At 42.3% G+C, this 27,407-nt stretch overlaps 1 protein-coding gene across 3 annotated transcripts in view; it reads right to left on the minus strand.

Annotated features, from left to right (window-relative positions):
* Positions 1 to 27,407, minus strand: part of IDE (insulin degrading enzyme) — a 441,269-nt gene that overhangs the window by 56,902 nt on the left and 356,960 nt on the right. The window lies entirely within an intron of this gene.

A 27,407-nucleotide genomic window follows, 5' to 3' on the forward strand; every position in this document is an offset into this window, starting at 1 on the left:
ATAGCAACAGTGTATAGCTTATATTGCAAAATTATACCTTTTCAAGATATTAGCCGTTTTGTGCACTCCAGCATTTTGTTGATCATTTGTTGTGGAGTGTTCCTTCCTCTTATTTTTGGAATGTTTAACTAATTGGGTTTCTGCCAGGTACATGTGACCTGGATTGGCCACTGTTGGAAGCAGGACGCTAGGCTACATGGTCTACTGTCTGACCCAGTATGGCTATTTTTATGTTCTCAAGAGCAGTGGGGGCTATCCCAAACCATCTGGACCAAAATCTCTCTGCCATTTCTTAACTTTTCCATATAAGCAATGCCTGCCAAATGAAAAAGTGAATCACCATTCCCCTTCCATGTCCTAATTCCAAGTTTCACTTAATGCATCTAGGATACTGTCCCTGCATCTCTGTTGCCATCTCTGTACCTGAGTGGAATAGAGACTCTTAAGGATGGTGAGAGAAGTTTGAGTGAAAACATTCTCACCCCCAAGGGGAGGTAATAGAAGGGTGCTTGCAGATATTTCTTTAAGAGCTGGGGGAACACAGTGCAGGATTTTGAAGCTCTAGAGTGTTAGGCTTCATTGCTCTACCCAAAAGAGGCACTGACAATATCAGGGCATAGAAGGGAGGGGGTTGAAGTTCTCAGGAACCCAGATAGTCACAGGCCTATCAGGAAAAGCTTAAAAGGAGGGGAGAAGGGCAAAGCAAAAGCACACTTACCCAGGCCCACAACATAGTAGATAAGAGCCCTGGGAGGAGCTGAAGAAAGAAGTCTCAGCCTGATGCTCCCTGGGAAAGACACTGATGACTCATTGTAATTCAACTTTTATAATGTATGTAAGCTATATTGAATTGAAATTGTTTTTGGATAATGTGGGATATAAGAACAAATAAATAAATAAAGTCCCACAGCTCCAGATCCCTAACAGAGACCGATAGCTAAACTGGACAGCATAAAGCTATGAATCTCACAGGAGTGTATGGACATAAAAGGTACCTGAGAAGTATTCTTGTTTGTATTGAAATATTATTGTGAAGCAACACGGGTGGGTCGCAATAAGATTATTAGTAAAACGGAAAATGCTACTTAGCAAGTTTGAAAGGCTTGCCCAAGACTTAAGGAGAGAGCATATGAATGCATTATAAAAGTGCATTGCTAAGCCTGAAAAGAAAATGGGTTCTTTAGGTTGATGGAACACAGCACAGGTTGTGGAGGGAGGGGCTGAAGGCAGCATATTATGTGTTGAGTACCTGAACTGCTGAAACAGCTGGGAAGTGAAAAGACTGGTAAGGGATAATTGACATTGTTAATAATGTTTGAACTAGGAGCTGCCTACACCAGAAGTCAGTAGTTTGGGACCCCTAATAGAAGTTTGCCTGTCGGGAATCACACTGGAAGAAGCCTTGCTTAATACCTGAACAGGACTCTGAGGGTAAAATCCAAACTACGGAATGGCCTATCAGAGGCAAAGTTTCCTGTGGTATAAAGGTGATTTGCAAAATTGCTACCACGCTGGTGCAGAACCAGAGCCCTAATAAAACTGTGTTTTGGAGTTTGTTGCAGCAGGACCACAGGGCTAAAACCAAAACCTGGATTACTCTCCCAGCTGGGTTGGACACTGAGTGGAAATATATTTTTTGAACAAACAGCTACAGGAATCCATGTGTCAGGCTCCTATAATCACCATTACAATACACAGGCAGCAGAATGGGGTGGTCCACAAAGGCCAGGACCCCACCAATATTTTGGCCAACACAGTATCAGCAATTGAAGCATGGCTTGAGACTGGTTTGATTGGCCCCACTAAACAAAAAGAAGTTCCGCTGCCCCTGCATTAGTTTCATTATGTGCAATCATTGCTTTTATCACTGTATTTCATCACTGTCAAGAACTAATTTCTTGGGATCCCAACAGTATTTAAAATCTACTAACCCAATAGAGGTCATGTGGTGCAATGAGCAGAGGAGGACGCTAGAATCCTCTGCTCGTGTGCCCTGACTTCTTTTCCCTTTACAACTAGCAATTTTACTAGTTCATTCATCATAAGTACATAAGTAATGCCATACTGGGAAAAGACCAAGGGTCCATCGAGCCCAGCATCCTGTCCACGACAGCGGCCAATCCAGGCCAAGGGCACCTGGCAAGCTTCCCAAACGTACAAACATTCTATACATGTTATTCCTGGAATTTTGGATTTTTCCAAGTCCGTTTAGTAGCGGTTTATGGACTTGTCCTTTAGGAAACCGTCCAACCCCTTTTTAAACTCTGCTAAGCTAACCGCCTTCACCACTTTCTCCGGCAACGAATTCCAGAGTTTAATTACACGTTGGGTGAAGAAAAATTTTCTCCGATTTGTTTTAAATTTACTACACTGTAGTTTCATCGCATGCCCCCTAGTCCTAGTATTTTTGGAAAGCGTGAACAGAAGCTTCACATCCACCTGTTCCACTCCACTCATTATTTTATATACCTCTATCATGTCTCCCCTCAGCCGTCTCTTCTCCAAGCTGTATAGCCCTAGCCTCCTTAGTCTTTCTTCATAGGGAAGTCGTCCCATCCCCGCTATCATTTTAGTCGCCCTTCGCTGCACCTTTTCCAATTCTACTATATCTTTCTTGAGATGCGGCGACCAGAATTGAACACAATACTCAAGGTGCGGTCGCACCATGGAGCGATACAACGGCATTATAACATCTTCACACCTGTTTTCCATACCTTTCCTAATAATACCCAACATTCTATTCGCTTTCTTAGCCGCAGCAGCACACTGAGCAGAAGGTTTCAGTGTGTTATCGACGACGACACCCAGATCCCTTTCTCGGTCCGTAACTCCTAACGTGGAACCTTGCATGACGTAGCTATAATTCGGGTTCTTTTTTCCCACATGCATCACCTTGCACTTGCTCACATTAAACATCATCTGCCATTTAGCCGCCCAGTCTCCCAGTCTCGTAATGTCCTCTTGTAATTTTTCACAATCCTGTCGTGATTTAACGACTTTGAATAACTTTGTGTCATCAGCAAATTTAATTACCTCGCTAGTTACTCCCATCTCTAAATCATTTATAAATATATTAAAAAGCAGCGGTCCTAGCACGGACCCCTGAGGAACCCCACTAACTACCCTTCTCCATTGTGAATACTGCCCATTTAACCCCACTCTCTGTTTCCTATCCTTCAACCAGTTTTTAATCCACAATAGGACATTTCCTCCTATCCCATGACCCTCCAATTTCCTCTGTAGCCTTTCATGAGGTACCTTGTCAAACGCCTTTTGAAAATCCAGATACACAATATCAACCGACTCCCCTTTGTCCACATGTTTGTTCACTCCTTCAAAGAATTGAAGTAAATTGGTCGAAGGAGTGAACAAACATGTGGACAAAGGGGAGTCAAAATGTTGCAAGGGGAGAAGAAGATCTTGCCTGCTGGAGGGTCCCCCTTTCATATTCTTTATTGGACTGGTGGTTGGCGTTGAGCACTCTGTAGGTTGCTTCGGTGATGACTGATAGTCATACCTTTGACAAGGGCCCTCCCATGGAATGCGGCCACATGGCTGTGAGTGTGTACCTGAAGGTGAGCCCCTATCGTTAATGTTATTGAAGTGGGGCCTATTGTGGTTCCACTATCTAAGGTGGCTTCTTTACTCTTTATGGGTATAGTTCCTTGACCGTGGATTTTTCTCCAAAAGAGAGTGAAGTTACTTTTAAAAACATATGACGGATGTATCCAGGACAGAGGCATCCTTGATAGACTGACTGAATTGTGTACCTTTACTGAAGACATAGTAGTGAAACTTTCTGATCAGGAGAAAAGGATGGAAGAATCTCAGGCTCATCTGTCTAAACTAGAGATCCAAATTGGTACACTTCAAGTTGCTGCAGTTTCCAAATGTTAAAGACAGTCTTTGGACTCATAATTTGCTAAAATCATTAGAAAATGGGTTACGTGTAATCACAAATGGTACTCAATCTGCAGCCTTCCAATTACAAAGAGGCACCCGGCAAGGTTGCCCACTATCCCCGCTGTTATTTTTGTTATACATAGAGCCACTTCTCCGCACAATTATTAAAGATCCAGATATTGTGGGGATCACTATGCCCTCACTGGCAGTTAAAGTATTGGCGTTTGCTGACGACATCCTCTTGACCCTGACAAATCCTAGGTCCTCAACAGGGTACTTGATGGCAGTCCTAGATGAGTTTAGCTTCCTTACGGGATTCTCTCTAAATTATCACAAATCAATGGCACTACCAATTCAATCAGAAATTCGAGAGCAATGGGCAGGTGATTTCCCCTTTCAATGGGCACAATCTAAAATTAAATACTTGGGGGTTTATATCCCTGTAAATCTTTCAGAGCTCTATAGCTTGAACATTACCCCCCTGAGACAACAGACCAGTGAAGTTTTGCAAAGATGGCAAGCGCTTCCGATCAATTTATTGGGACGCATAGCATTGTACAATATGGTCCTATTTCCAAAGTGGACCTATGTGTTCCAAATGCTTCCACTACTATTGCGGACCAATGAGGGAGGTTGGCTAAAGAGGAAGATAAACTTTTTTCTGTGGCAGGGGAAAAGAGCAAGGATGCCATTATCTAGAGTGATGTTGCCGCGCCCAAAGGGGGGACTGGGATTGTTAGATCTAAAACTGTTTTCCATGGCTAGTAATATGAGACATCTGTCAGACTGGTTTCGCACTACCAGCTATTTTTCTTGCACAGAAGCAGAAGTGACAGTTCTGGGTAAAATGCATTTTTCATATTGGCTCCATGCGCCCTCAAGGGAACTACCTCAATTAGGGCACTACAAATATATTCTTTCCCCGATGCGTGCTACGTGGAAGGGACTAGGTAAGCTCCATCACATAGATACCAAAGTCTCAGTATTATTGCCAATCAAGGGGAATTTGGCCTTTCCGGTGGGAAGTTCCTCCATTTCTTTCCAGAATTGGGCTGCAGCAGGGGTTAAGTATTTATTTCATGTGGTCACGGAACAGGGGGTTATAAAGTCCTTCGATGTGTTAAGAGAAGAGTATAAGTTGGGAGCAAATGAATGGCTAGCATACAAACAACTGCAACACTATACAAATTCCTTACCCACTACCTCATTAAGTGCCGCTTCTTGGGAGAAGCTGAATGAACTGCTAGGACTGGATGCACAATTACGAGTGCCACTGCAATATTTTCATCGCAATTTGAGGGATTCATTGAAGGCAAATGATTATCAGACGGTGGTACTCGCCTGGAATACAGAACTGCGCACCAACCTCAAGTCAGAGCAAATTGGGGTGTGCCTCAAGTCTTTATACAAAACCACGGAGAATGCAGCGTGGTGGGAGATGCAGTATAAATTTTTGCTCCGACTGCACATATCCCCCCATAGAGCATATAGAGCTACTCTTAGAGATACAGACACTTGCCCAAAATGTAATGGTACTAATGCGCACTTGGGGCATATGTTTTGGACTTGCACATTGATAAAACCTTTTTGGATTGAATTGAATACACACGTATCTCTGATATGGAATAATCAGTGGAAACCATCACCACGGCAATTGTTTGATCTCTTTGGAATACAACAACCAGCGCCAGTGGGATTTAAAGCATTTTTGAAAAGAGCAGTTTTGATGGCAAAACGTGTCATTCTGCAGCTGTGGTTGGTAACAGACCGCCCCACTATATCTCACTGGCGCTCAGCAATGATCCAAGCCTGTGCGATAGAGAAGAAAGGAATAAAGGACCTGGCCTCCAAGCGAGGCGTACAATTTTGTGACATTTGGTCTCCATTTTGGGACACACTCACTCCAGTAGCAAGAAGTAAAATATTGAACTCTTAGATAAGGGGGGGGAGGGGGGAAAGGAAGGGAGGGAGGGGGGAGGGAAGGGGGGGGTTTAGTTGATGTAATGTTGTTAAAAAAGTTACGCAAATCAAACGCTGTACTTGTTTTCTGTTTCATTTGAGATTGATGTATACAGATAGTGTTTGGCTTGCAATAAACAAGAATTATAAAAAAAAAAAGAAAATGGGTTACAGCTGAATTGTTATTACCCTGCACCATTAGAACTACTAGTAAAAGGGGCCTGTTTCAAACAGAAAGGAAACGGGCTCTAGCAAGGTTCCAAGGCCCCCTCCCCATCACTCCCTCCTCCTCCCCCCTCCTCTCAGGACCCCCCCCTCGTCACAATCATGGCCTTCTCTCCAAGCACCCTTCCTTCTTGAATGTAAAATGGGAAAGATCAAATATAAAATGGCGCCTCACACTTTTACCGGCGCAAGCACAATGTCTTCAAACCCTGCCCCTCCTCCTGCAAGGCCCCACAGCTGTAGCTCCTCTTAGTTCTGTTTCTATGTAAACATTTCACCAATCATTAACTGGGGCCTGCCTTCGTTTACTCTATCCCGCCAATTACCATACCCAAAAGCAACATCTGGTTTTGTTTCAGCCACTCAAAGCTCGAGGAAGTCTGACTTAATATAGGATACCCAATCCAATTTTTCCACTAAAGTCCCACCAATTGTAAGTCGAGCCTCTCTTACCTGCGCCCTTTTTGGCCTATGAACATTTGCGGAGCGACGTAACCAATGGAAATCCCAGTCTCAAGCCGCCAATCAGGGTTTCCAAAAGCGCCTTTGGCGTAATAATGGCCCAATCGGATTTCGAGAAGTACTGCTCCAGTTCAACAGCTTGTTATTTCGTTTATTGCTCGCAATTCTGTGCGAGTGGGGAGTAGAGGTAGGCGAGTATGTAAGTGAACTTTTGTTGATTTCTTTTCTAAAATGGTTTGGCTGGTGGTTGGTGTTGATAGGCAATGCGCTGCCAGCTGCTTGAGGCTGCGTAGCTTTGGCGCCCTGGCTGACAGCAGCTTACTTCTTTACTGGCGTTTAAAGGTATGTCGTGGTGTAGGCAATTGAATGGCAAGCAGCTGCAACTCTAGCACTTCTTCTTTCAGTAAGCGAGAGAAAAGTAAAGCTTGGGTTGTTTACCCCGAAGGGGGTGCCCTGTTAAAAATGCCTGCGAGTTTCTGGGGACCGGGGGTGTGTGTGGTGGATAGGAGGGAGGGAGAGAGGGAGGGTGTTACCGTTGCTCTGCTGCTGCATCTTAAGTTTTTTTTAATCGCTGCCATCGGGAGGGGATGGAGATGGTGGTGCGAACTCGTAGCGCCCGTGCTTGAGACGCGTTGCGGTTTCTCGGGCAACACGGTGAGGTCACCGGAAGGCTTCAGACATTACGAACCGGGCTTCAACTTCCTGGCAATCAGCTTCCGAACGTTGGAGGTGCAAATTATTATAGTAGATTGTATCTTAAAGAGGTTCTTTATTACCCTGCAGTGGAACCTCTTGTGATAACTAATTTGTACTAATTAACAAGAGGTGTTAGAAGTTCCTGATGTGAAGGGCAGAGAAGTGGATCACTTGGAGTCTCCGGACTCTTTAGATATATTTATTTTTCTGAAATCCTCTCAAGATATACATACACGAGCCACACTGTTACTTTTCATCTGAGTTTGACAAACAGTTTTGCTGTTATATTATGGGAATATTACTAAATTACTAAAAACACGTTAGGAGACTTGAGCGAGCATGGAAGAAAATGAAAGATGAACAGACACTTAATGCATGGAAACAACTACAAAGAAAATACAAATACTCAATAAGACAAACTAAAAGAGCACACTACAAAACCAAAATAGGGCCAGACTACAAGGACGCACATAAACTCTACCAACTCGTGAATAAACTAATAGACACCACACCGGTTACCACAACCAGCATAGACACCCCATCGTCAGACAATCTTGCCAAATACTTCAATGAGAAAATTATAAAACTACGATCCACATTACCACTTAATACCACTGATCATGAAAAATTCATGGATTGCCTGGACCCAACTCCTGATGAATACCCAGCAGATCGAATCTGGATTAACTTCAATCTGATAACCGAAGAAACCATCACTCAAGCAATCAACAAACTCTCCAAAACCCATTCCAAACTGGATATCTGCCCCAGCAATCTAATAAGGTCCGCCCCCAAACGCTTCATAACAGACCTTACGTCACACTTGAACTACATGTTACAGCACGGATTTTTCCCCAAAGACAAAGGAAATATACTACTTACACCTATACCTAAAGAAAAAAATTAAACGACACAACCAACTATCGACCAGTAGCATCCATCCCCCTGATAGTCAAACTAATGGAAAGCATTGTAACCAAACAACTTACTAACTACTTAAACAAATTCACAATACTACATGAATCACAATCAGGATTTCGATCCAACCATAGCACTGAAACAGTGCTAACCACTCTCATAGCCAAATTCAAACAATTAATTGCAACCAGAAACAACGTTCTGCTCCTACAATTTGACATGCCCAGCACGTTCGACATGGTCAGCCACCAAATACTCTCGAACATCCTAGACTACTTCGGGATTGGAGGCAACGTACTAAGATGGTTTAATGGCTTTTTAACAGCAAGAACTTATCAAGTGATCTCAAAATCCAAAACGTCAGAACCATGGAAACCCGAATGTGGAGTACCACAAGGATCACCGCTCTCACCAACCCTTTTTAACTTAATGATGACACCATTAGCCAAGTCGCTATCCAACCAAGGACTTAATCCGTACATCTATGCAGACGATGTCATGATATACATCCTGTTCAAACACGATCTAACCGAAATCACAAATGAGATCAAATACAGCTTCCAAATAATGAACTCATGGGCGGACGCATTCCAACTAAAGCTAAACGCAGAAAAGACACAATGTCTCATCATATCCTCACAATATAACACAAACAAACCCAATAATATAAACACTCCAGATTACACCCTTCCGGTCTCTGACAGCCTGAAAATTCTGGGAGTCACAATTGACCAAAATCTCACACTCAAAGGCCATGCGAAAAATACAGCAAAGAAAATGTTCTATTCAATGTGGAAACTTAAAAGGATCAAACCTTTTTTCCCCAAGGGAAATATTCCGCAGACTGGTACAATCAATGGTGTTAAGCCATCTAGACTACTGTAATGCCATTTATGCCAGATGCAAAGAACAGATCATTAAGAAGCTTCAAACCGCTCAAAACACAGCAGCCAGACTCATATTTGGGAACGGGAAATACGAAAGCGCCAAACCCCTAAGAGAAAAATTACACTGGCTCCCATTAAAAGAATGAATTGCGTTCAAAGTTTGCACACTGGTCCACAAAATTATTCACGGGGAAGCCCAGACCTATATGTCAGACCTTATAGACCTGCCTACTAGGAATGCAAAAAGATCAGCACGCACATTCCTCAATCTCCACTATCCCAACTGTAAAGGACTAAAATACAAATCCACATACGCAACCAGTTTCTCCTACATTTGCACGCAACTATGGAACGCATTACCAAAGGCAATAAAAGCTACGCAAGACCTAACTATCTTCCGAAGGCTACTAAAAACTGACCTGTTCAAGAAGGCATACCATAAACATCCATTCTAAATACTAAATAATAAGACTGAACATGAACTAGATAAAACCGAACTCTTATCACCAGACCGACTAACCTTATTGCTACAAACGAACAAGCACTAACACCTCAATCCTTATGCCAAATATGATTTCTATATAATTGATGACCTAACAAATGTTACAATCCAATCTATCACTTAGGAACCTATATGCAATACCATAATGTATTCTTCTTTACCATGTATGTATACACCTTAATGCAATACCTCTTGTAATTCTATTACCCGGAAATAGCAATCGCCATTACGGCAAATGTAAGCCACATTGAGCTTGCAAATAGGTGGGAAAATGTGGGATACAAATGCTACAGATAAATAAATATTAAGGGCAATTGCTATAAACTGGTGCCTAAAGACAGGTGCTAATTCTGCACTTAAGTTACAGAATAATAGAACGTACACACATGGTTGGCACCATAAATTGGCATTTTTGTGTGTAAGTGCTAGGCAATATTCTGTAACAAGCACCCTTTTATTAAGTTGCATTAGGCACTACCGCATGCCTAACACAACTTAAAATGGTGTACTGTGGGATGTGGGAAATAGACCAATCAATCCAGGACCAATATTAAAAAAGGATTATAATGAAATAAAGGCCAGTCCCATATTATTTATTTTTCTGTGTATAATTATTCTTTTTGCTTGTGTTGTCTAGGCTCATTTGTTGTTATACTATCAGGCTCATTTTCGAAAGAGATGGACGTCCAAAAAGTGACATAAATCAGCATTTGGACGTCCATCTCACAGAAACGTCCAAATCGGTATAATCAAAACCACATTTTGGACGTCTTTCTCAGAAGTCCATCACAAGGTTATCCAAATATCAAGGAGGCGTATTGGAGGCGTGTTCAAGGCGCTCCTAAGACTTGGACGACTTTGAGCCATAACGGAACAAAGCAAAAATGTCCAGCACTAAAACTTGGACGTTTTGAGCTGGACCTGTTTTTATTACGAATAACTACTAATATATAGTCAATCCCTAAATATACTGGTGAAAAAGCAGGTTTAAATAGGATGCCTTGGGAGAACCTGTAAAGCAGTATGTTTCTTTTCAATTTTATATATATATATATATATATATATATATATATATATATATATATATATATATATATATTTCTTTGTTTATTGGGGGTTAAAGGAGGATTCAGTTTAGGCTTTAATTACAGCCGAGCAACGTATCGGTGAGTCACATCACTAAAAAGCGGCTCACCTGAACAGCTCTACATATCATGTATTATCCTCCCAAAACCAACCTCCAATTTTTAATATAGAAAGTGAATGCTTTAACCTACATCGTGAAAAATCAAGTATCAATCTTAACCTATTATAAGTTCTCCCAAAACATACTGTGTCCCCAATGTTCACTTGGAGGAAAAGCTAAATATCACTAAAACGGAGCCCAGTCTTGGCTGTTAGCAAGACCCGCTTTGACTCCCAACAAAACACTGGAATAAAGATGCCCCACAGGAGCCCAGTTATCTGAGCTATAATTTTCGCTGCTGATTCCCAGAGGGGTTCTATACATCCTACAGAAATTTCTGTTTCAAGACAAAGCTCTTCTTCAGTTAGTCAGTGGTGCATTTTAGGATTTTCAGGATTGTGTTCCATATCTTGGGACAGATGTATGTGAAGCTGGTTGAGTGTGAGGATCTGTATTTTAGGCCTTGACATTTGGGGAAGTGTAGGGTGAGGTAGGTTCTTGCGCTTTCGATGGCGTTGTGTATGGGTAGTTCTATTAAGTGTGTCATGTATTCCGGTGCAAGGTCGAAGATTATTCCATAGGTCAAAGAGCATATTTTGAAGGATATCTATTCTTTGATGGATAACCAGTGTAGTTTTAGGAGACGTCTTGCACTTTCTAATCAATTTCTGTGTTTTGTGCTGTTTGTAGTTTATTTAGTAGTTTGTTCCTTGCATCGAGCATATTCTGTTGCAGTAGTCTATGTGGGTGAGGACCATGGATTGGACCAGCATGTGAAATACATCTCCCAGGAAGCAGCTTTTTATGTGTTTCAGTTTCCACATGGTTGGGATCATTTTTTTTTTTGTAGAGATTGAGATTTGTTTATCAAAGGATAGTCTGTGGTTCATAGTGACTCCTAGGATTTTTAAGTTGTCAGATATGGGAAGTGATGTGACCATGATGTTGATGTTTGCGAAGCATTCAACATTGTGTGATGATGTCAGTATCAGGCAGTGTGCTTTTTCTTTGTTTAGTTTGAGACTGAAGGATGATACCCAAGATTCCATTGTGCTTATGCTGTCCGTGATCCTGGATGTGATTTTGTGCAGATTCTTTTTGAAGGGGATGTAGAATGATACATCGTCAGCGTATATATGGGGGTTGAAGCCTTGTTTGGATAGTGTTTGTGTAACGGGGACCATCATCAGGATGAATAGCATTGGTGAGCGTGGTGAGCTCTGGAGGACCTACATTCCACATTTAGTTAACATACAATGAATTACAGTAATCAAGATTAGACAAAGCCAACATCTTGCCAGCAGAACAAAATGAGATTTATGAAAATTAAGGCCTTATCAATTTCAACGGATGCAAACAGAAAATAGATGTTTTCCAAAGTTGATTGATCTGGGCTTCAAAAGTTAATGAGTAGTCCAAGGCAGGACCCTACATTCTTTTTTCATACTCATATTTAAAACTATTCCATTAGGTAAAGTAAGATTGAGAGGAATATCTTCCATATAATTAGAAAACCACAAAATTTTTGTTTTGCCCTGATTCAATTGGAGCATACAGTGGGGGAAATAAGTATTTGATCCCTTGCTGATTTTGTAAGTTTGCCCACTGACAAAGACATGAGCAGCCCATAATTGAAGGGTAGGTTATTGGTAACAGTGAGAGATAGCACATCACAAATTAAATCCGGAAAATCACATTGTGGAAAGTATATGAATTTATTTGCATTCTGCAGAGGGAAATAAGTATTTGATCCCCCACCAACCAGTAAGAGATCTGGCCCCTACAGACCAGGTAGATGCTCCAAATCAACTCGTTACCTGCATGACAGACAGCTGTCGGCAATGGTCACCTGTATGAAAGACACCTGTCCACAGACTCAGTGAATCAGTCAGACTCTAACCTCTACAAAATGGCCAAGAGCAAGGAGCTGTCTAAGGATGTCAGGGACAAGATCATACACCTGCACAAGGCTGGAATGGGCTACAAAACCATCAGTAAGACGCTGGGTGAGAAGGAGACAACTGTTGGTGCCATAGTAAGAAAATGGAAGAAGTACAAAATGACTGTCAATCGACAAAGATCTGGGGCTCCACGCAAAATCTCACCTCGTGGGGTATCCTTGATCATGAGGAAGGTTAGAAATCAGCCTACAACTACAAGGGGGGAACTTGTCAATGATCTCAAGGCAGCTGGGACCACTGTCACCACGAAAACCATTGGTAACACATTACGACATAACGGATTGCAATCCTGCAGTGCCCGCAAGGTCCCCCTGCTCCGGAAGGCACATGTGACGGCCCGTCTGAAGTTTGCCAGTAAACACCTGGATGATGCCGAGAGTGATTGGGAGAAGGTGCTGTGGTCAGATGAGACAAAAATTGAGCTCTTTGGCATGAACTCAACTCGCCGTGTTTGGAGGAAGAGAAATGCTGCCTATGACCCAAAGAACACCGTCCCCACTGTCAAGCATGGAGGTGGAAATGTTATGTTTTGGGGGTGTTTCTCTGCTAAGGGCACAGGACTACTTCACCGCATCAATGGGAGAATGGATGGGGCCATGTACCGTACAATTCTGAGTGACAACCTCCTTCCCTCCGCCAGGGCCTTAAAAATGGGTCGTGGCTGGGTCTTCCAGCACGACAATGACCCAAAACATACAGCCAAGGCAACAAAGGAGTGGCTCAGGAAGAAGCACATTAGGGTCATGGAGTGGCCTAGCCAGTCACCAGACCTTAATCCCATTGAAAACTTATGGAGGGAGCTGAAGCTGCGAGTTGCCAAGCGACAGCCCAGAACTCTTAATGATTTAGAGATGATCTGCAAAGAGGAGTGGACCAAAATTCCTCCTGACATGTGTGCAAACCTCATCATCAACTACAGAAGACGTCTGACCGCTGTGCTTGCCAACAAGGGTTTTGCCACCAAGTATTAGGTCTTGTTTGCCAGAGGGATTAAATACTTATTTCCCTCTGCAGAATGCAAATAAATTCATATACTTTCCACAATGTGATTTTCCGGATTTAATTTGTGATGTGCTATCTCTCACTGTTACCAATAACCTACCCTTCAATTATGGGCTGCTCATGTCTTTGTCAGTGGGCAAACTTACAAAATCAGCAAGGGATCAAATACTTATTTCCCCCACTGTATGTTCAACAGCCCATTCTTGAATTTTATTCATGGCATAGAAAATTCTGACAGACATTTCATGCCAGGTAGCACAAGTAAGAACCCACATTAAAATATCATCTGCATAAGAAAAACATTCACTTTCATTACTAATATGTGAAAGAGAACTCATAAAAAGATGGGACAACAGAGGGGATAATGGTGAACCCTGGGGCACACCATAAGTAGATACCCAACTTTCGACATTTCACCCCCTTTCCAAACAGAATAGGACCTGTTCATCAAAAAGTCTCTAAACCAATTTAGCACTGATCCAGACAGACCTAAATCACTCAGTCTAGTCATCAGCAATACATAGTCCACCGAATTAAAAGCTGCCGAGATATCACACTGAAGCAAAACAAACTGTTTACCCTTACTAAGATATTCTTTAACAATAGTTATTAACACCAACTAGAGAAATTCAGTACTATGTTGGGACCTAAACCCAAATTGTGTGGAATGATAAAATGATTAAGCAATATATTTTTGATAACTGTAGACCAACAGTTGTCTCCAACAACTTAGTGCAGGGGAAGCCCCGCTATAGGTTTAAAACTGGAAGTAAGTGATGGATCCAAATTCTGAGCTTTTGCTACTGGGGTAAGTACAATGCAACCCATCTCCACAGGAAGTTTCCCAGACCCCAAGTTGTTTGAAAACAACAACAACAACAAAAACACTATAGAACTTGGTAGATTAGAAAACAATTTAGAACAAATTTCTAACACAGACTGACAAGAATTTTGGGAAGCAGTGAATAAAGATCACTAGTAGTAATGGGCTCAAGAGTCCCATAATCGATCTGCAGCAATATGAGCCTCTAAATCTGAATCGAACACTGAAAAACAAGGATCTACTATCTGCAACTGATTTTTTATTAAGATCGTCGTGGATGTTCAGAATTTTTATACAGCAAAAAACAAAAACGAAAAGCCAATTCCTGCACACTCGGTTGTATGTTAAGCATCTGTTTATCGGGACTAGGAGGAGAAGAAAGGTCATTCACTAATGTAAACCACTTTTTAGAGTCAACCAAATCAGTACCAATAAATGTAATATAATAGGTCTTTTTTTGCCTCTGCACAGTGAAATTTATATCTTAAGGCTTCCTTTCATCTAAACTTAGCAGAAGAATCAAAATTTTTCCTCCAAATCTTTTCAAAATGTATTGAAGTCTTCTCAATGCAAAAGATCAGTATACCAAAGGCTAGGTTTAACTGATCTAACCTTCTGAATTTTCATAGGAACAATTGTATCCAAGAAATCTTTGAATAGCTAGGTCCCACTGACCTAACCTTCTGAATTTCCACAGGAGCAATTGTATCCAAGGAATCTTTGAATAGCTAGGTCCCGCTCTGATTTCATAATAGGATCTGTTTGTTGCATACTGATCTTATCAGAAGCTAAATCCCAGAATCCAAAAGGCTCAGTTTTCCCTCTTGCTTTTATAGTAGGCCTATCTTGTTTAGTACAAATAGAGGTCATACAAATATGTAATGTAAATTGAGCCAAAAAACAATCAGACCATGGAACTGCAGTTTACGTAACTTCAGACAACAAAGAAGATGCATAAGAAATAGTCACATCAAGAGCATGACCTTTTTCATATTTAGGAGTTAAAATACCAAGTGAAAATCACATGAAACCAAAAAAGACTTTAAACTTATAACCTTAGAATCTTGATAACTGAAGCGGGAGATGCAATAATAAGGTTTGAGAACTGAGATAATAACATAGTAAATGATGGCAGATAAAGACCTGTATGGTCCATCCAGTCTGCCCAACAAGAAAATCTCATTACACATGGTATGCAATACTTTATATGTATACCCGAATTTGATTTGTCCTGGATAGAGACAAAATTTCATAAAACATTTCTTGAATGTCAGGCCAAGATCTGGGAGATTTATAAATCAACAGAATTCCAATACTGCTATAAATTGCATATGGATCATCCTGGAATTTACAAAGCATATATTCTAAACCAGGAATAATAATTGAATCAAAATTAAAAAAAAACCAAAACACCTTTTATTATTTATTAGGATTTATTTACCACCTTTCTGAAGAAATTCACTCAAGGCGGTGTAGAATAAGCTTTATAGCTAATCCTTCGCCCCATTTATCCTGCCTTGGAGAGCGGTGAATACTAAAACCAGATGGACATAAATGAGACAATTCAGGACAGTTTTGTTCAGCCATGTTTCAACCAACTGAAAGGAAACTCTGGAACATGGGGGCATATGACGAAGGTGAAAGGAGACAGACTCAGAAGTAAACTGTAAAAATACTTCAAGCAAGAGTGGTGAATTTGTGGAATGGACTCTCAGTGGTGGTGGTGGTGAAGACAAAAACTGTTATCTGAATTCAAGAAAACTTGGGATGAGTACAGAGGATCTCTGAGAGGAAAGGACTGTACATGACATGGATGGGCAGACTCGGATAAGCCACATGGTCTTTATCTGCCTTAATTTTTCTCTGTAAAACAAAATTAGAATGGCTCAGCAAGAAGAAAGCACATGTTCTTAAGTGGCTTAGTGAAGGTCTAGACCTGAATCCAATAAAACATATGCAACAACATTTGAAGACTGCAGTCTGAAAATAATCCCCAGCCAATCTGAAAGAGCTTGAACTATTCTATGAAGATGAATGGACAAAAACTTCACCATCCCTCTGTGAAAAGCTGGTAGATACTTATCTTAAATGATTCATGGTTGTTATGGCTCCAAAAGGGGTTTCCATTATGCCCTGAACAAAGGGTGCAAAGACTTTGCAATCAAGAATCTTTTGTTTACTTTTTGAATATTTTTGTAACTGTTGTACCACACTGAAAGTGCAGAGTACATTATATAGATCAATGAGACTCTAATGTGTTCTGAATTGTACTTGACAGCAGAACATGAAAGAAGACTTTTGCAAGGCACTACAGCACCTTTCAAAAAAATGAGATCAAAGTCCATGTGAAGAAAGCATCATCTGATATGCCTTGTCACATGGCATCAAGACAGTGCACAGGCTATGCAAATGCCTGCCATCTTGTTTCATGGAGGCCCAGAAAGGCGAAGATACTTACCTGTAGCAGGTGTTCTCCAAGGATAGCAGGCTGATCATTCTCACAAGTGGGTCGACGATCCGTGTCGGCCCGGGAACCAGCATTATGTATAGCAAAAAGGTTTGCTAGAGCCTTCTGAGGCACATTCCGAGCCCGACCACGAATGCGCAGTGCCTTCCTGCGCAGTCGCGTTCCTCAGTTCAGTGAAAAGCAAAAAAGAGAGAGAAGACAACTCCAAGGGGAGGTGGGTGGGTTTGTGAGAATGATCAGCCTGCTGTCCTTGGAGAACACCTGTTATAGGTAAGTACCTTTGCTTTCTCCAAGGACAAGCAAGCTGAGTTATTCTCACAAGTGGGGTATGCCTAGCATCCAGGCTCACCCAAAACAAGAAATATCAGTCAATTGGGCCTTGCGATGGCGAGGTTATAAAAAAGATTAACAAGAAAATATATACAAATGGTCAGTATTCTCAATGGAGAAGGGTAGTTAGTGGGGTTCCCCAGAGGTCTGTGCTGGGATCGCTGCTTTTTAACATATTTATAAATAACCTAGAGATGGGAGTAACTAGTGAGGTAATTAAATTTGCTGATGACACCCGAATTACACCTACGTCATGCAATGTTCCACGTTAGGAGTCACAGACCAAGAAAGAGATCTATAGGTGTTGTCATTGATGATATGTTGAAACCTTCTGCTCAGTGTGCTGCTGCGGCTAAGAAAGCAAATAGAATATTAGGTATTATTAGGAAAGGAATGGAAAACAAAAATGACGTTATAATGCCTTTGTATCGCTCCATGGTGCGACCGCACCTCGAATATTGTGTTCAATTCTGGTCACCGCAACTCAAAACAGATATAGTGGAATTAGAAAAGGTACAGAGAAGGGCGATGAAAATAATAAAGGGATGGGATGACTTCCCTATGAGGAAAGGCTAAAGTGGCTAGGGCTCTTCAGCTTGGAGAAAAGGTGGCTGAGAGGAGATATGATAGAGGTCTAAAAAATAATGAGTGGAGTTGAAAGGGTAGATGTGAAGCGTCTGTTCACGCTTTACAAAAATACTAGGACTAGGGGGCATGCGATGAAGCTACAATGTAGTAAATTTAAAATGAATTGGAGAAAATGTTCTTCACTCAATGTGTAATTAAACTCGAATTCGTTGCCAGAGAATGTGGTAAAGGCAGTTAGCTTAGCAGAGTTTAAAAAAATGTTTGGACGGCTTCCTAAAGGAAAAGTCCATAGACCATCTTGGGGAAAATCCATTATTTCTGGGATAAGCAGTAGAAAATGTTTTGCAGTTTTTTGGGATCTTGCCAGGTATTAGTGACCTCGATTAGCCACTGTTGGAAACAGGATGCTGGGCTTGATGGACCTTTGGTCTGTTCCAGTATTTTTTTTATTTATTTGTAGCATTTGTATCCCACGTTTTCCCACCAATTTGCAGGCTCAATTTTGGCTTACATTTGCCGTAGTGGCGATTGCCATTTCCGGCTAACAGAATTACAAATGGTATTGCATTAAGGTGCGTGCATACATGGTAAAAAAAAACACATTATGGTAATGCATATAGGTTCCTGAGTGATAGATTGGATTGTAACATATGTTAGGTCATCAATTATAGATAAGTCGTTTTCGGCATAATGATTAAAGTGGTATTGCATTAAGGTGCATACATACATGGTAAAGAAGAATACGTTATGGTAATTGCATAGAAGTTCCTGAGTAATAGATTGGGTTGTAGTCAGTCTAGTGATAAAAGTTCGGTTCTGTCTAGATCATGATCAGTCTTATTATTTAGTAATTAGGATGGTTATTTATGGTATGCTTTCTTGAACAGGTCAGTTTTCAGTAGTCTTTGGAAGATAGTTAGGTCTTGCGTTGTTTTTATTGCCTTCGGTAGTGTGTTCCATAGTAGTGTGCAGATGTAGGAGAAACTGGTTGCGTATGTGGATTTGTATTTTAGTCCTTTACAGTTGGAGTAATGGAGATTGAGGAATGTGCAAGCTGATCTTTTTGCGTTTCTAGTAGGTAGGTCTATAAGGTCTGACATGTAGGCTGGGGCTTCCCCGTGTATGATCTTGTGGACCAGGGTGCAAACTTTGAACGCTATTCGTTCTTTTAATGGGGGCCGATGTAGTTTTTCTTTTAGGGGTTTGGCGCTTTCGTAATTCGCTTTCCCAAATATGAGTCTGGCTGCTGTGTTTTGAGCGGGTTGAAGCCTCCTAGTGATTTGTTCTTTGCATCTGGCATAGATGGCATTGCAGTAGTCCAGGTGGCTTAGCACCATTGATTGTACCAGGCTGCGGAATACTTCCCTTGGGAAGAAAGGTTTGATCCTTTTAAGTTTCCACATTGAGTGGAACATTTTCTTTACTGTATTTTTCGCATGATCTTCGAGTGTGAGTATGGCAATACTTATGTACTTTGCTCAAGGCAGTAATGAGATGTGAATGTGTGGACCAAAGACCATGTGGCAACCTTGTAGATCTCTTCGATAGAAGCAGACCTTAGATGGGCTACCGATGCAGCCATGGCTTTGACATTTTGAGCTGCGACATGACCCTCAAGAGTTAGTCCAGCTTGGGCATAAGCGGAAGACATGCAGTCTGCCAGCCATTTGGAAAAATTGTGTTTGCCGACAGCTACTCCCATCCTGTTGGAATAAAAAGAAACAAAAAACTGGGTGGACCGTCTATGGGCTTTAGACTGCTCCAGATAGAAAGCTAAGGCTCACATGCAGTCCAAGGTATGAAGTGCACTTTCACCAGGTTGGGCATGTGGTTTTGAGAAGAATGTTGGCAGAACAACTGAGTGGTTAAGATGGAACTCCAACAATACCTCAGGAAGGAACTTAGGGTGAGTGCGCAGAACTAATGTAATGATGAAACTTTGTGTAAGGTGGATCCACTATTAGGGCCTGGAGTTCACCGACACTGCGAGCTGAAGTCACCACCACCAAAAACAAGACCTTCAAGGTTAGATAATTTAGATGACAGGAAATCAAGTGGCTCAAAAGGAGCTCTCATCAGCTAGGTGAGGATGACGTTCAGGTCCCATTAGACAGTAGGAGGTGTGATGGGGGGCTTTGTCAAAACCAGCAAATCACAGCTCAGCAGATGTTGAGGCTGTTGGTCCACGTGGCATCAATAGTTCATGTGATGCCCATGGCACGCCTTCATTTCAGGGAAGCTCAGGCCAAGGAGAACCTAGTGGATGTCATCCCCACCGCTCCCAATTTGGCTCACTCAGCAAATGGTGGACCATTTGCATGAGGCAAATGTCAACAACTAGAGGCTGTCCAGAGATGGGCTTACCTCCCACACGGTGATGAAAAGCACTGACTGCACTAAGCTGAACCCTTACAGAGTTGGTTTTCAAACCAGACTCGTACAGCAAGAGAGAGGATCTAGGCCTTGCTCTCACACCAGACAGCAAACCTCCTCCATTTAAAGGAGTAACTCCTCAAAGTGGAATCTTTCCTGGAAGTCAGCAAAACTCTGGAAACACCCTCTGGCAGGTTCAAGGAAGCAAATTCTAGGCTATCAACACCCAGGCCATGAAATCCAGGGAGATTGGGATGAAGAGACCCTTTCCTCTGAGTAATGAGGGTTAAAAAACACGCCAATCTACACAGTTCTTCAGAGGATAACTCCAGAAGAAGAGAAAACCACACCTGCCTTGGCCAGAATGGGGCAATGAGGATTATAGAATCCTTCTTTCTTGAATTTCAGGAGAGTCCTCTCTGTTAGAGGAATGGGAGGATATGTAAACAGAAGAAGATCTGTTCTCCAATGAAGGAGAAAGACACCTGCTGCTAGTCTGCCATGTGATCCAAGTCTGGAGCAGTACTGAGGGTTCTTGTTGTTAAGATGAGTGGCAAAAAGATCCACCAAGGAGGTGCCCCACTCTCAGACCTTGCGGGCAATGCCCATGTTTAGAGACCATACATGCAGTTGCATGACCCTGCTCAGTTTAACCATGCCAAAACTGGTGGCCCAAGTCCACATTCCGACTGCCTACTGACAACGGGTAGGATCCTGTACCCCCTTGCTTGTTTACATAATACATGGCAACCTGGTTGTCTGTTTGAATCAGGATAATTTGGTTCATCAGCTGATCTCTGCAGGAAGTTGATGTGTAGCAAAGCTTTCTAGGCAGACCAAATCCTCTGGGTGGGTTACGACATTCTGAGGTGGAAGAATTTGGAATGGTAGTCCCAGGGTCAAATTGGAGCGAATGGTCCACCATTTGGTGAGTGAGCCAAATTGGGAGCGGTGGGGATGACATCCACTAGGTTCTCCTTGGCCTGAGCTTCCCTGAAATGAAGGTGTGCCATGGGCATCACATGAACTATTGATGCCACGTGGACCAACAGCCTCAACATCTGCTGAGCTGTGATTTGCTGGTTGCTGCGGATCTGAATGGCAATTGCTATCAGAGCACCTGCCCATACCTGTGGTAGGTAGGCCCTAGCTTGTACCATGTGTAGCAGAGTTCCAATGAACTCCAATTGCTGTACAGGTTGCAGGTGGGTCTTTGGGTAGTCCTCCACATGGACTCTAGAGCACTCTCCCTCGATGTGCTCCTGACCAGCCAATTGTCCAAGAAGGGAAACACATGCATTTTCAGTCTATGTAGCGAAAGCACAACTACCACTAGATATTTGGTGAAGACACTGGGAGCTGACACGAGGCCAAAGGGCTGTATGCAATACTGGAAGTGGCATTTCCCTAAGTGAAATCTAAGACACTTCCTGTGACTGGGAAGTATATGAATGTGGGTACTGGCATCCTTGAAGTCCAGAAAACACAGCCAATCATTTGTCTGAACCATGGGGAGAAGGGTACCCAGGGAAACCATCCTGAACTCTTCCTTGAACAGATACTTGTTCAGGCCCCTGAGGTCTACAATGGAAGGAGATCCACCTGTTTTCTTGGGCACAAGGAAATACCAGGAATAGAATCCCTTCCCTTCCTGGTGGAATGGGCTCGACTGCTTTGGCCTTTAAAAAGGCAGAGAGTTCCTCTTTAAGTACCTCCTTGTACAGAGAGCTGAGATAAGATGCTCTCGATGGACAATTTGGAGGACGATCGTGCTAATGGAAGGTGTAACCGGGGCATACAATTTGGAGAACCCTGGTTGGAGGTTTCAAGGGGTCATCTTTCCTGGGAAAAAAAATTCAGCCTCCCCTCTTACCGATAGGTCATCCAGAGTGGTTATTTGGATGGTGGCTTATGCTCTCCTGAAGCCAGTCAAAAGCTTGTCCCCTGCTTTGAGTGTGGAGACAACCTGTGAACCTGTTGGTGCAAATCGGAAGCCTGGGCCTGGCTGGAAGGTGGCTGTAGCATCAACACATCCTCAATAGAGGAGCACTTCTCTCAATGCTGACGCTTCTCGGGTATCAGTGAAACTGATGCTTGGTGCTCCTGGTACCATGCTATGAGGGGGACCAATGCTTACTCTTATTTTATTTATTTATTTGGATTTTGCTCACACCTTTTTCAGTAGTAGCTCAAGGTGAGTTACATTCAGGTACACTGGACATTTTTCTGTCCCGGGAGGGCTGACAATCTAAGTTTCTACGTGAGGCAATGGAGGGTTAAGTGACTTGCCCAAGATCACAAGGAGCAGCAGTGGGATTTGAACTGGCCACCTCTGGATTTCAAGACCGTTGCTCTAACCACTAGGCCACTCCTCCACTCTTCTTAGGTTTGCCTTGGCATCAAGCATTGGAGCCCTGCAGTACCAATGAGGATAATGTTGAATCCTCATGTTGCCTCGATACTGAGTCTGAGGCAGACTTGTCCCAGGACATTAACACAGAGTCTGACATTGAGCAAGGGGGAGACCTCATTGATGCTGCACTCCCAGTGTCTGAATCAATTGCCTCAGCCATTGGGGCTGATGCTTCTGATGCCAAAGCACCAGACTTGGCACCAAAACTTTTCTTCCACTGAATCTCTCGATCCTTTTCTGCATGTGCAAGTAGAGCGCACAAAAATGTGCCAGTTATAGGGATCAGTCCCAGAGATGACCCAATTAAGTGTAATTGGGTCATCTCTGGGACCCAATTGGGAACAGTGCGTAAAGCCACTGGGAACCTTCTGGGACACAGAAGGAAAAACAGCTGTCACCAAATCAAATGGCTCAATGGTGAGGGTGAAAAAAGGCCACTCACCCATGTAGAAGCAAAAATTGTACAGGATTATAATACATGGCACTGTCCAGATTACCAACCTGACATCAAAATACAGACACTGGCTAACTTCATCTTTCACTGCTAAGGCATGTTGGTTGTTAGGCTTCAGAGTTGCGTGCAGCCAGCAAGGACTGTAAAACATCACCAAGGTTACCAGTGGACAAGGAGAACAACCACCACCTCACCACTATTTACTTGAACATTTACCTCAGGGTTAAGGTGTCCCTTCAACGTGGTGCCAGTTGAACAATACTGTGGCCCCTCAAGTCACAATATCTGAAGACAAAGTTTGTTGTGTTCTGACAAGGGCAGGAATGCAGGTCACCAACCCAGTTGAAGCCTGCAATTTCTGAATAAAGGAAGCTCATATCGGAGAAAAGGTGTTTGCTACCATTTTGCTTCCAGCAGATCTGAAGTGCTGTCCTTGCTTTGCCTGCCTGACTTACCTGCCTGAGGAACACTCTGACACCTGCTGGGCACTGTATGAGATCTCTGCCCAGGTTGTATAGTTGCCAGTGTGGCTGCTCTGGGATTAGAAAAACTGGCTGAACTAGAAGCCTATTTTAGGTTTTTGTGTGCATTTGCTTCAGGCTGAATAAAGGTAAATACCTTGGGGTGTTGTGTAAGTATTTGTTAGTATACTTAGGCATAAAGGACTCTGGTCTACAGATAAAGGGAACATAGTTACTTCCTGACAGTGCACTGTCTAATACCAAAGTGCTTTTGTTTCATATTTTCCATTAACTCTTACTGAGTGATATGTTCCCTAATTACACCCAAAAGGGGTGTAATCTGTGTATGCTGGACATCCCCCCCAAAAGCTTCATGCAACCTGGCTGGAGCTTGAGACTAAGGGGGCCCCACAAAGCCAAGAAAAATAAAGAAATTTAAAACAGGATAAAAATGACTAGGGACACTAAGGGGAGCAAAAAAAAGAAAATAATGAAGAAAGTGATGACAAAAACCCCACGGGGAAAGAACCAAAGTAAAAGTGAAAGTAACGCACTGAGGAGAGATCAAAACCATGACCTCTTCTCTGGTCCTGTGATTGCATGTCTGGTGGGAAGGCACCTGCACATGCATGATGGGATGCTACCAAAGACCTAAAGACGCAGAGTGCTGCATTTGCTCCAGGCTCCATCAGATGACGTCACCCAGTTGTGAGAAGATATGGCCTGGCCTGCTTGTCCTCAGAGAGTAGAATATATACTTACCAAGGTTTTCTCCCTCAAACATAGTGGGTATTATTTTCATATTTTTCAAAATGTGATGCTAGATTTGTTATTATATAAAACTTCACAACAAGCTAAACACTATGGGCTATTGTTGCTCAGTGCCCTATTCGCCACAATACTGTGAAGATCTTTTTAAAAGCACTGCTTCATATCCATGTATAAATAAGTGGCATTTAGATGTGTAGACTGCACAGATAGGTAAATGGCAATTTTGAAATGCTGCTCTTCACACATGGAGACAGTGGCGTTCCTAGGGTGACACCCGGGGCGGACTGCCGATGCGCCCCGCCCCCCTGGATGCAGCGCGACCCCCCCCCCCCGGCGAAAGGACACCCCCCAGCCGGGTGCACGCCGCTGGGGGGGTGCCGCGCGCGCGCCTGTCCGTCGTTCTACTACTACTACTTAGCATTTCTATAGCGCTACAAGGCATACGTAGCGCTGCACAAACACAGAAGAAAGACAGTCCCTGCTCAAAGAGCTTACAATATAATCGTTTGTTCCATGCTCCCTCTGCCCCGGAACAGGAAGTAACCTGTTCCGGGGCAGAGGGAGCATGGAACGAACAATGGACAGGCGCGCGCACACGGCACCCCCACCCAGCGGCGTGCACCCGGGGCGGACCGCCCCCACCCCTAGGAACACCACTGCATGGAGATGACCCAAAATGCACAGATTTAAAGAGGGCCTGTTTTGGGCAGGTCAAAAAATTGTTCTCTTCGGCTTCTGTGGTTGGTGTCATGGCTCTTGGCAGCTGCCTGGGTGGTGCCACTCCAAGTTTTCTTGACCGACTTTTCAGTCATCTTTCTGTGGCTTTCTTTAGTCTTTCTTCTACATTGGGAACACGTATAGTTCCAAACATTTCCTTGCTGGTTTTTGCAATGCCTGTGAGGCATGCAAAAACTTCTGGAAAGTGCTTGTTTTAGCCAGGACTTCAAGTGATTGAGGAGGTAACAAAGAAACTCTATGATATTTTCAAACCATAATGATATCAGGACAGCTTATGTAAGTTTTTCATTTTATTTTAATTACAGTAGTTTTTATGTTTTTGTTTTATACGGTGAAACTATGTATGTTGATTTGTAATCTGCCTAGAATTGTAAAGATAGAACGGAATAGAAATTTTGAAAATAAATAAAAATAAAATAAAAAATGTAAAGATTTACATTTTGGTGCCACTTAAATATATTACCAGTATCTAGAACAGGGTTGTCCAATCTAGGTCCTTGAGGGCTGCAATCCAGTCGGGTTTTAAGGATTTCCCCAATGAATATGCAAGAGATCCATTTGAATGCAAATATTTTTTTTTGTTGTTGTTACATTTGTACCCTGCGCTTTCCCACTCATGGCAGGCTCAATGCGGCTTACATATTGTATACAGGTACTTATTTGTACCTGGGGCAATGGAGGGTTAAGTGACTTGCCCAGAGTCACAAGGAGTTGCCTGTGCCTGAAGTGGGAATCGAACTCAGTTTCTCAGTTCCCCAGGATCAAAGTCCACCACCCTAACCAATAGGTCACTCCTCCCTATTCATTGGGGAAATCCTGAAAACCTGACCTGGAGAGGACCAAGGTCGGACACCCTTAGTCTAGAATATGGCTCCTATCTGAGATGTGCATTTGTTTAAAATGATATTTCCCATGTTTTAACCCAGTGACATGAAACATGCCATTTTTCCCCCATCCTCAATAATGAACACTACTTATCACGGGGTGCAGTACTGAAGAATAGGGCACACTATTTTAGTAACTTGGTGTACTACTGAGCAATAGGATGCAGTTTTAATGACACAGGCCCTCTGATGAAAATCCTGTAAATGACATGAGAAACTAAACAAAATGAAAATTTTTGGCTTGCACACCCTAATCTTTATATGTGGAATTAAAATTCTGTACATCCACAAACAATTACTGGAAGATGCCAAGTGATGCTGCTCTTTCTGTGCATACAGGTTCTTAAATCACTGCTCTTGCTGTACATGCCAGGACCTATACATTTACTGGCGTCCTTATTCATATTTTAAAACAGGTTCCATGTTCAGCCTTTTGTACTAAAAAACTGCTTATATAACTTTGCAACCTATCTTTCCCTTGATCTTCATAAATGTCCCAGTCCCTGCAAAACATCACAACAGCATATTGCTCATGTAAGTTTGCAACATTGTGAAATATATGCAGCAAAATTACATTTTTATGATTCCGGTAGAAAATATGTATAAAACCTATAAAAAAAAGATGGTATCCCAAATGTTCATAATTTTGTCATCTGTAACTTAAAATATTTGTGAGAAGGCATCCCTCTGGCTCCAAAATAATTCCTACTTATGAAAGTGGGGTTTATAGTACTGTTTTAATATATTTATTGTATGTTATGTGAAACATTCCGATTACTTATTTCTGTAAACTGCTTTGGTTTATTCCATTCAAGGAAGACTAAATATAAGCAAATAACATAACACTGCAATTCTCAATTGAATTTCTTCATTTTCACTTAAAAAAAAAGAATGGTTGAAAACTCCAAAACCACAAAATAGGTAATCCCCTCTCCACTCTAAATATTAGCCCAGTGAACTCTGATACAATTCCTTAGTCAAAACTTCTGCTCTCTGGGTCAGCTAGGGCTAGGAATACTGTGAGGGCAGCTTTCACAGTCTGAGCAGAGGAAGCTGTGGCCATTGCTTAGATGGCTGAATTAGGGGTTCATGGTTCTTAGGTTCCAAAGGGTGCTAAGACCATATGTCCTTAGCCCAGGATGGATGCTTTCATCGATTAACTGAAGTATGTATGTCTGGGAGAGGAGGGAGGGCGATATAAAATAAGGTAATGTAAATGAGGGCTCATGTGACACTTGTTCCTAGCCTGATTCTCAATGGGCAGGATTCAAAAAAGAACTAACTAGCAAAAATGAAAATACAAATAGATTTTGCTTTGTACAATACTGCAAATAAGTTTTTTTTTTAACATTAATATAATTGTGGAGCAATACAAATATTTGATTTGTAATGGAAAGATATCTA

Source organism: Microcaecilia unicolor, chromosome 5 (assembly GCF_901765095.1).
Source record: "Microcaecilia unicolor chromosome 5, aMicUni1.1, whole genome shotgun sequence".
Taxonomy (NCBI): Eukaryota; Metazoa; Chordata; class Amphibia; order Gymnophiona; family Siphonopidae; genus Microcaecilia; species Microcaecilia unicolor.